Genomic DNA, 14794 nt, shown 5'->3' with positions numbered 1-14794 from the left:
CCCAGACTAAGAAATCGATCAGTGAAGCTGCCAAGATGATCATCTTTTTCCCCCCAGAGGAAAAGACACCTTGTGACCTTCTTTGTTTCCAAACAGTCATATTTGGAGAAAAGGAGTTTCTACCCTCAGAAGTTTTTATTTTTTCACCTTGACCTTCAGCATTTCTTAGCACTGGTTATTGGAAGTGAAGAGAAGGAGGAGTTGATTTCCAAAGTTGGGGATCCTCTTGGGAAAGGCCCTGACCTTTCCCATGCTTGTTCCCAAAAGAAAGTTTACTGAAAAATCCAATGGCAAGAAAAATATGGAACGCTTCACAAATTTGTGTGTCATCCTTGGGCCACACTAATCTTCTCTGTATCGTTCCAACTTCAGTATATGTGCTGCCAAAGTGAGCACTGTGCTTTATTTTAAATCCATGTTTTATTTTATAATAAAAGTTTGGAAGGAAAGAGCTACCTGGTGGTGAGTCATGTGGCCATGGGGAACCCAAGGCTGAGGACACAAATCCTGATTGGCCTTATCCTGGCTGAGAACGGAATGGAGTAAGTGTGACAGCAGAGGGCGCTGTGGGGCTGAGGGTTATTTGGATGTCAGTTGGCTCAGGTAAGAGGAGAGGAAGAAGGCACTGGCCTGTGTGGAGCTGTCAGGCAGAACAGCAGCCCCCACCACAGTCTGAAATGTGGTCCAAACACACGTGGGACGCTGAAAAGTTGGCATAGATGATGAATATAAAGATTTTTTTTAAATTTCAGATATTCAAGTTGAAAGGTATTTTTCATATCTTTTCCTAAATAAAATAAGCTACTAAAATCCATCTTCTCTGATTCTTTTTTTAATGCAGCTGCTAGAAAATGGAAAGGGACAGGTGGTTGAGGCTTCGTCTGCTGTCCTTGAGGCTCAGTGCTGTGTCCAGATGGTCTTCTCCATCCTCCACAGCCACCAGCCACCCGCTCTAGGAGGAAGAGCCCCATCCTCCCCGGCCAGGAAGCTGGGTGTCCTCACGCCTGTCCACTCATGAAAGGCACTCAGTGCGCAGTGGCATCACCATCCTTGTAACTCCTAACAGGACACCGGTGTGAGAGGTCAGGCATGGCCACCCCGACCCATAACCACAGAGCTGCGGAGAGAGCAGGATCGCTGGCCAGACAGTCTAACCAAAAGGTACGGAACTCTAGGTTCAGTGAAGGAATGTCTCAGGGAAAGAGAGTGGAAGAGCAATGAAGAAGGACCTCGGAATGTGTGCACATGGGGTGCATGCATCTAAACATATATGTACATACAACACACATACACACACCCCAAAATTAAAATAAAATGCATATTAATGCCACATCACAGAGTAACTAAACTGTGGGCTAAGACATGGTTGGGGGCCGGGGAGATGGCTCAGTGGTTAAGACTGCATGCATCTCAAGCACAATGGCCTTTCGGGGCAGAGACATCCAAGTTCAACTCAGCCAGAACCCATGTAAAACTCCAGGCATGGCCACTCCCATCTGTAACCCCAGTCCATGGGGGATGAAGACTGGAGAATCGCTGTGGATTGCTGACGGACAGCAGCTCAGGGTCAAGGATAAAACCCATCTAAGGGAAAATGCACAGGAACAATTACCAAAGGACACCCAATGCTCTCCTTTGGCTTCTGCAACCACGTGCACACACACATGCCTACACCACACATCACACACACTCTATACACATACATGCACACAAAACAACAAAAAGACACAGCACGGTGAGCTAATAATGGTACCACAGGTCTAACAGGTCCTTACATAGCAGGGTGGTGTCTTCTGTATGAAATGTGGGTTTGAGGAGCTAAGTAGGTGTCCTAAGAAGGGGACCCATCCATGCAGTGTATTGGTAATGCATGAGCCTGCAGAGAGTCTAACAGCACAGAACAGATCTGTCACTCCTGGGGAGGGAATAGCGTTACAAAAGCCTAACCCAAAGCGGAGTCAGGGAGGATAGCTCCTACCTACAGGTCAGCAGGCATATCCTATAGAGAGATGTCAGTGTGCTTTGAGCTCTGTGGGCCAAATAATCTGGATTGTAACTACTTGCTTCTGACACTGTAACATGTAAAACCAGAGACAATAGATAAATGAATTGGTGTGGCTATTCCAATAAAACTTTATTTAGAAAAAAAAGGGCAGCTAGCTGGATTTGGCACTCTGGATCAGTTTGTTAAGCCCTTTAGCATCTTTAAGAAACGAGGCTCTTGCCGGGCGTGGTGGCACACACCTTTAATCCCAGCACTCAGGAGGCAGAGGTAGAAAGATCATCATGAGTTCAAGGCCACCCTGAGACTACATAGTGAATCCCAGGTCAGCCTGGACCAGAGTGAGACCCTACCTCAAAATCTAAAAAAAAAAAAAAAAAAAAGGAAGAAGAAGAAGAAAAGAAATGAGGCTGTTTTCTGGCTTGGCATCCTGAGGTGGGCTGCCACATCTCCACACCACTTTCTCTCTTTCAAGAATCACCATCTATCAGTAAAGCTCTTATCTGTGACTGTCAGGACTTTCCTACACAGGGTTGGGCAGTGAACCCACTGTTGGGCCAGCAAGTACTCAAATAATAGCACGTCACAGTAACACCACAACACAGCTACCTCATTACTGCAGTAGCCAAACTATTACCTTTGGTATTTCATGAAATGAATGCCCAAAGGTTTCTTCTGCTGGGAAAGAGAAGACCTGAAAAGGGGAGTGGGAGGAGAAAGGAATAGAATCAATCTTACTTAAAACTATTTTGCAAACCTACTAGCAAAGGCAGAGTGAAGCACTTTGCCTCATGGTGGCCTGGCACTCTCCACTCAAGCCACTGAAGGGCTTCTAGCTTCCATTACAGGGCACTGGGCATCCTCTGCACTGCGGCCAATTGACAGTGTTTATGACAGAGAAAAACATACATCCTATCCAAATCTAAGAGGCACTGTTGTGTAACACTGAAAACAAAAAGGCCAGTGAGAACCCAGCACAGCAGGGCTGGTGCATGGAGAAGAGGATGAAACATTAACTAGGTATTAACTGGGTCTGTGTGGGCAAATGTTTATATAACCACCGCAGAAGAGTTAAAGCTTAATAGCAGCTTGTCTGCTTGAGAATGCCATTACCAAGCACTGTCTTTCTCCTCATGCCCTTGAGGCACTAGAAGTTTCCATAGCTCTCTGCATCCAAAAACCCACTCGATTGACTGTGTACTCACCGAGGTCAGAGCCTCCACATTGGCTCCCATCAGGCAGAGGTAGCGCACCACATCCAGGATTCCATTGTTGGCAGCAAGGTGCAGAGGAGTCCGACCATACTGGGGAGAGGGAAAGCACAGCAAAACAGAGTTCTCATGACTGTGGCTTGTGAAACCCTTTGGTTCACATTTCAGCTGTTGAGAAAGACATTTTAGGAAGCACATTCCAAGAGACAGCATTATGTAAGGGGCCTGTGGTCCATCAGAAAGTGAGAGGAGGCATTGTCTCCCACTGAGGCAGGCCAGCCAGTCAGAACATCTTTTCCAGTACTTTGCAGTTCAAAGAGTAGTTTCAAAATACAACTTCAAAAGATGAAAGACCAAAAGGCTTGTCATAAGATAATTAAGTTTCTGGCTGGGCTGGCAGAGAGGGAGGCAAATCTCGGAGAGTCCAGTAGTATCGACACCGTAATTCAAAGTATATAGCAAACGAGAACGAGGTGGAAGAACAGCTATTTGAGAGTACTATAATGATATGACATTTTTAAGACATGCCAACTGGGGTTGTGACATGGGTGGTTCTCCAACTGTGTGTCACAGCACCTCTGACCACTGTAGTGAACCCAGAGGGGTCTTTAGGGTTATCTTTTGGTTGCAAAGGGTACCAGGTAGAATGTTAGCTCAGATTGGTGTTATCAGGGGCCTACAGTTCTCTTCTTGACATACCTTTACACATTTGCTCTAAACAGTTTGGTGGAGGCTGAGAGATGGGACAATTGTCTTGAAATAAATTATAGTGGAACAGAAAATGAGGGAGTGTCAGGCACAGGTAAGGGCCCTGGGCCACTAAGGGTTAAAGTGGGCCACCTGAGCTGCCAGGCATGGCTCAGGGCCCTGGGCTACAGGAGGTCAGCAAGCCTAGATCCTGATAACCTCAGGTCCCAAGGCAGCAGGAGTGAGGTTGCTCCCTCCCCTAGCCTGAGACACCTGGACATCCTGATGAGATTTAGGTTTCTCTTTCTCCAGAGCCTTGTGACCTCTTGCTGCTCGCTCATATGCTAATGAGGTATCAGCCACAGCCTTCACATAGCCAATCCCCCTATAACCTTACCCTATACCTTTTCCCACCACTACTTAGACCCTGTGACCCTTTCCTGCTCATTGTGACATCACTACATGCTAATTAGGCGTCAGTGGAACCTTTGTACTAACCAACCCCCTTATGACCCATGCCTCTCTTCGCTCTTTCACAAAAGCTTATAAACCAATTCCTCTGACATATAAACAAGCTATTCTCTGAAGATGTCTCCTAGGTGTTTCTTCCCTTTGTGCTCATGGCCACTTAAGGCCCTGCTCTGCAGTTGCCTGGACGCCCCTGGGAGACCAATGCACAACAGCCCCAGGGTGGAAAGGAACCACACCTCCCCTGTTACTGTGGACTCTAGAGCTATAAGTCAAAATAAAATGTTCCTTCCTTAAGCAGTCTTGTCTCAGGTATTTGGTCACACACAAGTAACTAACACTTTGGTCAAGTTATAGAATTTTTCTCTGACCTCAATTTCCTCATCTATGAAACAAGCATGCTAATAATTGTAACCCACAGCACAGAAATGTCCAGAGGATGACATGATAAAATGAATGAATGAAGAGGCTGGAAGTGAACCAGGCAGCAATGCCTACTGCATGTGAGACAGACCAGTGTTTGGCAATGAATGACAAGAAAGCTCATTGCAGAGAGCACCAGGTATATCACCTGGGCACACATGCAAAGAGCACAGAAGTGTGCATGGCATCCCATGACCTACCTTGTCCTGAAAATCAGGATTCGAACCAAAGCTGCACAGTAGCTGAACCACATCTGCGTGGCCGTAACGAGCTGCCACATGAAGGGCTGTCTCACCAGACTGCAAAAGAAACAAGCCCGTGGTTTAGAGATTTCTCTGTGAGTAGGGTGTGCAGAACCAAGCTAAGATCACTCCTAAGCATGCTATCCCACCCTGCTGGATATTGGCACCTTGTGCACTCCCTCAGGACACTTGCTCCTAGGGGTCTGGTCCGTATCTGGGGCGAGGGTATTCAGCAGCCAGCCAGGGCTGTGCCCACACACCTGGCTCATCCTGATAGTGATAAAACCCCTGTGCAAAAAGCTCAGTGGGAATATATTTCTTTTCCTAGGATGCCCATGCTTCACCTTCTTTACAGACAAGTACTTTCAGCTGCTTGATTTTCTAAAAAAGCCCTTTACTATTAGTTTCATTATATAGCAATTACTTAAATGTGCAGTTTTGTATATTCATTAAATTTCTCATTTCATTGTTCATCTATGCTTACAAACTTGTTTCTTACATTCAGGAATTGTAAAGAACATTGCAATTTGCTCATATAAGGAATTTCTTTGAATAGCTTACTTATATTTGCCACTCAAAAATGTCACAATAAACTAAGTAAAAAAGAGCAAAATAAGATATTCTATTGTAAACTGCTAGACAGCTGCTGTAATAAAAGATTCAATAAGCATATGTGTTACAATGTGGATCTTAAATATCTTCCAAAATACATGTGCTAAAAGCTTTTAAAAATTTTTATTTATTTGTTTCACGTCAGAGAGTTTATGTTTGCTTTAACTCAGGGCCCTGCCAATGTCCGACAGCTCCCCCTTTTTTATAATGGGGAGGTGTCATCATATTGAGTGAAATCTTTATAGTCTATCATAGGCTCAGATAGGGCTATGCACAAGAACCTGATTAGTAGCAACCTTACAATATTATAAATTTGATGAGGCAGGGGTCCTACAAGTAATAGGGTTCCTATAGCAAGGAGGAGGCTAAGGAAGGGGGTAAGCCAAGTGACTAAAGAGTTAGAAACCCAGGTGATGGGGTCCTCGGGCTTGTAGTGGTCAAGTAGCTCCTTGTGGAGTTTTTTGAGAGTTTTAACATCTTGTTCAACAATATTTGACACATTAGTGAAAAAGCAACATTCTTCAAGACCACACATGTCCCCCATATTCAGCAGTAATGAGGTCTACGGTTTTGAAGTGCCACACCCACGAGAGTTCAATTGTCTCTGAAGAGATTCCAGGCTGTCGGTGGTGAATATCATGGCCTGATCAGGCTTGTCTCGGAAGTCTTCCATGAGGTGGTTGGTATGAGCAAAAGCGGCTCCTACAGCACCAGAGGCAGCAAGGGGCAACGTCAGGCCAAGGCCCACCAGCAGAGGCATAAAAATCTCTCTTGGTTGGTGCAGGCAGAGCTGATAGGCGGCTTCATCTTCCTCATAGAGATACACCTGTGGAACAATCATGCATCTGGATTTTGTGTTTGCAGTGGCAGGAATCCCTGGCATGCCCATTCTCATTCTCTCTCTCTCCCTCTCTCTTTCTTTCTTTCTCTCTCCTCTCCTCTCTGTGTCTCTACTTACAAATAAATAAATTAAAATACTTTAAATGTTTATAATAACTCATTCAGGAAAACCATATACATGTGTATAGTGTTTAGGCCATCCTTAGTAACTATGATTAGAAGATAAACATGTAACTCTAATTGTAACAATTTGTAGACCTGTAATACTTTTGGAGTATTCACTTTTCAAGTCATTCAGAGCTGTTTGTGAGGTTTCCTTTGTTGCAATAGAGTATGGAAGGTAATCTTTACTGTGAACATCTGAAGAACTGCTGAGGGTGTGTTACCATCCCCAAGGTGCATATGGTGATCATGACCAACACATCCTATTTAGTGGAGGAATCCTTTTCTGATATGAACTATCCTACAAACTCTTTGTATAACTTCAGAGGAAGTATCTCTCCCCAGTATAGAATTATCCTACTAACACTCTATAGGACTTTAGAGGGATCATCCCTTCCTGATATGGAACTATCCTACAAACCCTCTACAGGATGGTACATCAAGCAAATAGCTGAATGTAACATAATCACAAGACTAAATCCATATTTCAAGATAAAATATCACATAAATGTAGGGAAAAAAACCTTTTAATGAATGGGGCATTGGTCAACCATTTCTTTAATGATAATACTCCATGCCTCACAGAATACATGAAAATTTAAAAAGAGTCAGACATCTGTATGTGAAAAATATTTTCCTAAAAATTATTTGTACATTTTAAAAAATCTACAAGTCAAATGAAATCAAACATAACCCAACCTAAGGGATACAATAAAATCAGTTCTAGGAGAGAAGATTATAGCCATAAATGCCTACATTTAAAAAAATCAGAGCTGGAGAGATGGATTAGTGGTTAAGCGCTTGCCTGTGAAGCCTAAGGACCCCTGTTCAAGGCCTGATTCCCCAGTACCCACATAAACCAGATGCACAAGGGGGCACATGCGTCTGGAGTTCATTTGTAGTGGCTGGAGGCCCTGGCGCGCCCATTCTCTCTCTCTCTCTCTCTCTCTCTCTCTCTCTCTCTCTCTCTCTCTCCTTCTCTCTCTGTCTGTCACTCTCAAATAAATAAATAAACGTAAACAAAAAAATTCAGAGAGATGTCAAACAAAAAGCTAGTAGTATACCTCAAGGCCTTATAAAACAAGAATAAGCCAATTTCAAAATTAGTAGAAGGGAAACTATAATAAAGATCAGAGCTGAAATTAATGACATGTAAACTAGTAGAATAATATGAAAGATCACAAAATACAGTCAGTCTTCAAAAGAATAAAAAGGATTGCTAAGGCTTTAGCCAAACTGGCCAAAAGAAAGAGTGAAAGAACACAAATTAATAAAATTAATGGAAGGATGTTACAACAGTTAACACTGAAATCCACAGGACCACTAAGGATCATTTTGAACAGTTATATTCCAGTAAAGTTGAAAATCTAGGAAAAATAATAATAAATTTCTAGACACATAAGATCTAAAATTAAGTCAAGAAAATGTAGAAAAAATACCCAAACCATAAAATTCTGGAAAGACCAATAATGAGCAATGAGATTGAAATGATAATAAATTTCCCCCTGCCAAAAGATCCAAGGCTAAGCTGATACACTGATGAATCCTACATGACCTTCAAAGATGAATTAACATCAGTGCTCCTCAAGTTATTCCAAAACAAGAAACAGTGCCAAACTCATCCTATGAAACCAGTACTATCCTGATATGAATACTAGACAAATACATGACAGCAATAAAAAATAAACTATAGGTCAATTTCCTTGATAAACATAGATGCAAGAATTCTCAATAAAATATTTTCAAACTGAGTTCAGCTATACACTAAAAAGTCATACACAGGATTGTGGAGATTGTCAGTGGGTAAAGTACTTGTAGCACAAGCATTGGATTCCCCACCACCTGTGGAAATGGTGGGTGTCGTTGGGAGGCAGGAACAGGAAATCCTTACTGCTGGCTGGCTAGCTAAAATAGCCAGATTGTTTAGCTGAAGGTTCAATGAGAGTCTACATCTCAAAACTTAAGTTGAAAATAACTGATGAAGATGCCTGACATCAAACTCTGACCAGCATACACAAATACACCAGAACAAGAAATAACTTACAATAACAAACTCATAATAACTTTGAAAAGAAAATATCTAAGGGTAAACTAAAGAAGACACTAGAATATGGAAAGAATTTTTATGCTCTTGGATTAGCAGGAAAAATCTTATTAAAATGTTCTAGCTCTAGTCCTAAAATTTATATTGAAAATTAAAAATAATCCCATCAAAACTCAAATGACATTATTAACAAAAAAAATCCTAAAATTCATATGGAAACACCAAACCTGTGCTCAGTAAAAAGAATTATTCTGGAAGCACCTCAATATTTGACCTCAAGCTGTACTACAGAGCCATAATACAAAACAAACAAACAAAAAAAAAACTTGCAGGGCAAACACACACACACATACACACACACACATGCAGAGAGAGACAGACAGACAAGCAGTATGTAGGAGATCTAGAAATAAGCCTATGCATCTACAATTATCTGGTTCTTAAAAAAGGTAGCAAGAGAGGGCCATAAGTCCTAGTGGGGAAACTACTACTGCTGTTTTGTTAAATGGATATATTAGGACCCACAAACGTCCCTCTAAATACTTATGTTTATACTCATATATTAGTGGAACTCTCGCTTTTGGTTAGAGATGCTTCTCTTTTCAGATGGCCATGACCACTGTGTTGACACAGCACTAGACTAAGTGCTAAGAAGAAATGAAAGTGGGTGTTCAACACTGAGACATCTCTATTACACATTCCAAGGCTCAGAAACCATTGTGGACCTGCATAATAGGAGGGAAAAAATGATGGCATCAGAATAGAAAAGAAACTAGTTAAAAAGAAGAAGGGATTCGGTAGTGGGGAGCTTTAGGATGGCAAAGGTGAAGGGTATTGGGAGAAGATTAGGATCATGGTACATTATATTTATGAAAGTTGTCAAGTTACAGAAAAAAAAAAGGTAACAAATCCAACAATTAGAAAACACAACAGCCTTTTGACATATGTGTTAGTGGAAAAACTGGACATCTACATATAGAAGGCTGAAATCAGATCACTGTCTCTCTAGCTGTATGAAAATTAACTCAAACTTGATCAAAGACTTTGACCGAGATCTGAAACTGAACTTACTAGAGTAGCATGGAGTAAACTACTTCCCAATCTAGGCATAGACACTGGCTGTCTGAAATCTGAATCAGAAATCTGAAATAGCTCAGGAAATTGACAGATGTGCCTGAATCAAATTAAAAGCCAAATTGCTAAAGGAAAAACAGACATCTCTGTAATCTGTACATCTTATAAGATTAATGTAGATTGTTTAAATAATTCAAAAGATAAACACCAAAAGAATAAATAATGTAATTAATAAGTGGGGAAGTAGAAATGCAGATACTTTTCAAATGGAAGTGTAAATGGCCAATCACTACATGAAAAATATGTTCAACATCTTTGGCCCTCAGAAAATGTAAATTAAAATTACACTGACATTCCATTTCATCAAGTTAGAACAGCTGCCATCAACAAAATGAATTATTTCTGAGAAAGAAATAGAGGAAAAAGTAAGCCACATTTACTGCTAGTGGACATGTACATTAGTCTGACCACTGTGAAAATGAAAGTATATGTTCTTTAGAAAATAAAAATCAGCACTATAGAGATAATCACGTACCCATGTTTAATGTGGCATTATACACAATAGCCAAGTTATGGAACCAGTCTGTAGCCCATTGATATATGAATGCATACAGAAAATATAGTCTATATACTTCATAAATAGCAATGAAGAAGAATAAACATTTTGTTTGCAAGAAAACTGATGAACAATCTTTCCGTCCCCCTTCTGCAAAATTTCCCTGAGCCATGTTGGGTTCATTTTTGGTCTGCTTCAGTGCTGAGGTGTTGGGGCCTCTGGGGCTCTGGTTCTCCGATTTGGTAGGAGTTGATTTTTCTCTGTGTTGATCTCCTTCCCCCTTATGCTGGTATCCAGTTCATCAGGAAAACAGCACCTTTGCTTGTTTTGCCAATTTTTCTTAGTTTTAGCCAGGGCCCTTTTGAGGTATGATGGTGTGGCTCTCTCCTTAGGATCTACATCTATCTGAAAAAGAGAAGCAGATTCTCCAACAGAGAGTAAGTTAGCACCAGGACAAATGAGATAACCCTTACTTTTTTATAGAGAATTTAATATGTGTAGGCCCTCTTGTAGCCCATGATTGATGGTAGCTTGATAATGGAGAGTGGGCTTATGTTTGGATATGGTTCTGACTTGTTTTCCAGCTCCAGCTATGGGTCCCATACCACTGAGGGGATTAGTTAGCCAAATCAAGAGCAGTTGGTTCCTCACCATGGCTGTGTGCCACTATTGCACTTGTGTGGGCATCACACCAGGTTATTTGCTGCTAAGTAGGTTAGACCATGAGTTGCTTGGACAGATATTGGTCATTTTCCCTCAGTCTCCCATGTAGCACCTTCTGGCACTAGACACACTGACTGCCTGGGGACTGACTCTCTTCCAACTTCTAGCCATGCCATTCCTTTTTACATGTCAATCACATAAGGTGTATTCATCAGTAGTGTCTTAACACTAACCTTTGTTGGGCCATCAAGTACTCTGACAGAAATCTATCTGTCTTTTAGAAACCTTGTAGGTCTCTCTGATCAAAAGCTCATTGTGGATGATGGCCACATGCTGTTACTGGGAGTTACAGGTTAGGGCCCACTAGGAGAAGGAGGAAAAAGATAACTAATATACAAGAGTTAGAAAGAAGAGAGAGCAGGAGAGGGAGGGAGGGAAGATGTAGAAGATTAAGGTTAGTCTGCATCATACCCTCTCTGGTGTCTTATGGTTCAGGTGTTCCCTTTAAGGGCCTGGTGAAGGTTCATCCATTTGGTCTGCCTTTTAGGAAGTAGGATTTTATGGTACCATTGCTGTTTGGGTCTAGATTTGTGTTTCCCACCCCTTCAATGTCCTCCCCTCCCTCCCCATCCATCCTAGTATCTAGTCCATGAATGCTTTCTGGGTATGTAAGGTATCTTGGGGAGATTCAGGTTAGGTGCTATAGATGAGTGAGACTATGTGGTGATTTTTTTCTGTGATTGGATAAGTTCACTGAGAATGATCTGTTCCAGGTTCAACCATTTTTCCTCAAATTTCTTTGTGTCATTTTTTCTTACTGCTGTGTATAATTCCATTGTGTAGATATACCACATCTTAGTTATCCATTCTTCTAGTGATGGACATCTGAGTTGATTCCAGCTGTTAGCTACTATGAATTGAGCTGCTACAAACATGGTTGAGCAAATCTCTCTGGCCTGTGGTTTGTAGGTTTTAGGGTAGATGTCCAGTAAGGGAATAACTGGGTCTGTTGGTATCTCTATAGTCACCTTTTGTTAGGAGTCTCCATATTGCTTTCCAAAGTGGTTGTACCATCTTACATTCCCACCAACAGTGGATGAGTGTTCCTACCTCTTCCCATCCTTGCCAGCATTTATTTTCATTTGATTTTTTGATGTTTCCTATCCTTATTGCGGTAAGGTAGAATCTCATAGTTGTTTTAATTTGCATTTCTCTGATGATTTGGGATGATGAACATTTTCTTAAGTGTGTGTTTGCCATTTGTATTTCTTCCTCTGTGAACTGTCTGTTCAGCTCTTTGCCTAATTTTGTGAGTGGGGTGTTTGACTTTTTATTGTTCAGATTTTTGAGTTCTTTGTAGATTCTAGAGATTAGGCCTCTATCAGTTTGGATAACCCACAAATATTTTCTCCCATTCTGTGGGTAATCTATTGGCTTAACTTATTGTATGCTTGTCTATAAAGAAACTCTTCAGCTTCATGTGGTCCCACCACATGTTGGGTCATGATATGCAGAGACATTTATCTTACCCATAACTGTGGGCTAACTCCAGAATGCATGACCCATATACCTCAACAAGGAGGGACCATGGGGAGGGGGTAGTTCACGGATGAGCCTAATAATGGTACCAAACTGACTGTATTTGCTGAATACAAAACTAATTAATAAAAAATAAATAAAATTTAAAAAAATATACTTGTTGTGGACATTGGTACTAGGAATGGAGTTGTTAGATCATCAATGTTTTCTAACATCAGCAGATATTGTTCAAGTAAATAAAATTATGCACATCTACACTGTTAATGCATGGGAGTTGCAGGGCATCCCTATTCTCACTTCTCATGATATTGTCAGTCTTTGCATGTACAGTTACCTGGTGATGGTACATTGGTATCTCATTTAGGTTTCACTTTGCATTTACTAGATTTATAGCAAGGATGAATCATTTGGATGTCCTATTTTGTAAAGTACCTATTCAAAATGCATTGCTCTTTTTTATTTGGGTAATTTTCACATTTTTCCACAGAAAATTTTTTAGTGTTTATAATGAAGAGAAAGTCTCATAGAAGCTACTCCATCATGATCAATTTAATTGTTTTAAAACAGATTCATAAATTTTCAAGCACTGTAAAATATCTCATTATTCATTTCATTATTATTAATAATATTTTCTTTAAAATGTTAATTAAATAGTCAAAAAATAAAGAAAATTGATGGAACTAGAGGTCATCCTGTTAAGTGAAATAAGCCAGTCCCACTAAAATATATATTAAATATGTTTTCATTTGTGGAAGCAAGGGGAAAGAATGTAAATTAATAGGGGATACACGAGGGTTGTGAAAGAAGAAGAGGAGCAGGGAGGAAGGAGATAAGAAGGAAAGGGAAACAGAGGGCCTGAAAATAATCAAAGAACATATCAAAATATCAAAACTGAGGCTGGGAAGATGATTCAGTGGTTAAAGCACTTTCTTAAAAAGCCTCCTGGTCTGTGCTCAATTCCCCAGCCACTCACAAAAAGTCCGATAAACATTTGTTTGCAGTTACAAGAGACCCTGGCATGTTCAAACATGTACACACACACACACACACACACACACACACACACACACACACATAAAATATTTAGGTTTGCACTCTTGTGTGACACTTCAAAATTGCTCACACACCTTTCCTAACCAAAGTTCATATTTTCTTCTTTTTGCTTTTTCTCTTATTTTAGATCTGAAGAAGAGCATTAATTATGCTCTAACTTGAATGCTAAGCTGTCTTGATATTTCCTCCACCACAGAAATTAGTTCATTTTAAAAAATTTTTTATTTACGTGTGTGTGTGTGTGTGTGTGTGTGTGTGTGTGTGTGTGTGTGTGTTTGGGTACAACAGGACCTGTTGCCACTACTAATGAAAACCTGATACTTGTCTCACTTTTAGCATTTGGCTTATGTACGTGATTTTCTAATTGAACTTAGGCCAGTAGGCTTTGAAAGCAAGTGCCTGAAACCACTAACCCATCTTCTCATTCCCCAGACAGTTAGTTTTAAGTGCATACTAAGTTCTCAGAACATGGGGAGAATGCAGCCAGACTCTTTGCCAGAATATCATATGAATGTCTTCTAGCCAAGTTCCCAAGAGTCCTTTTTCCTCTCTGATGCTTTATTGTCTTGTTTCCCCTGTGTACACCTATGGAAGGCTCTAGTTTATGACAATCCAAATTGATTGAAAAGGAAAAATGCCCAAACTGAAAATGTCAATGAAGGGGTTCTGGGTACAAAAACAAATGCCTATGGAAGCATGTCCCCAGAGACAGCCCAGAGATGAGGACTTCTATCAGCATAAACTTCTTCTTGCCAGAGTATGCTTACAGAAGTCCTCATCTGAAAGGGCACTCAGGTAGAATTTGACTGTACTGCTGAGCTCAGCAGTCCCTCCTCCTTTCTGTGGAAACTGATACAAAGGGCAATCCTACTGAAGAGAGGAATGACAGCTTCACTTTGAGGGGAAAAATTCAGACTGGTACCTTACACTTCAGGTTTCCACCAATTTTGTTTCATGTTTTGCTTTTGTCTTTAAAAAGAAAAACATTTGGGGGGGGCTAGAGAGAGATCTCAATGGTTAAAGTATTTGCCTGCAAAGCCTAAGGTCCCAGGTTTGATTCCCTAGAACCCATATAAGCCAGATGCACATGGTCGTGCATGCATCTGAAGTTTGTTTGCAGTGACTAGAGGACCTGGTGAACCCATTCTCTCTCTTTCCCTCTCTCTCATAAATAAGTAAAAATTAAATGTTTTTTAAAAAATGTTTTATGGCTGGAAG

At 40.9% G+C, this 14794-nt stretch overlaps 1 pseudogene; it reads right to left on the bottom strand.

Moving 5' to 3' along the window:
- Positions 1-295: 295 nt before the first annotated feature.
- LOC123459021 lies at positions 296-396 on the bottom strand (annotated as a pseudogene).
- Positions 397-14794: the final 14398 nt, after the last annotated feature.

This window comes from Jaculus jaculus, chromosome 2 (genome assembly GCF_020740685.1).
Source record: "Jaculus jaculus isolate mJacJac1 chromosome 2, mJacJac1.mat.Y.cur, whole genome shotgun sequence".
Taxonomy (NCBI): domain Eukaryota; kingdom Metazoa; phylum Chordata; class Mammalia; order Rodentia; family Dipodidae; genus Jaculus; species Jaculus jaculus.
This window is presented reverse-complemented; position numbering and strand designations above follow the sequence as displayed.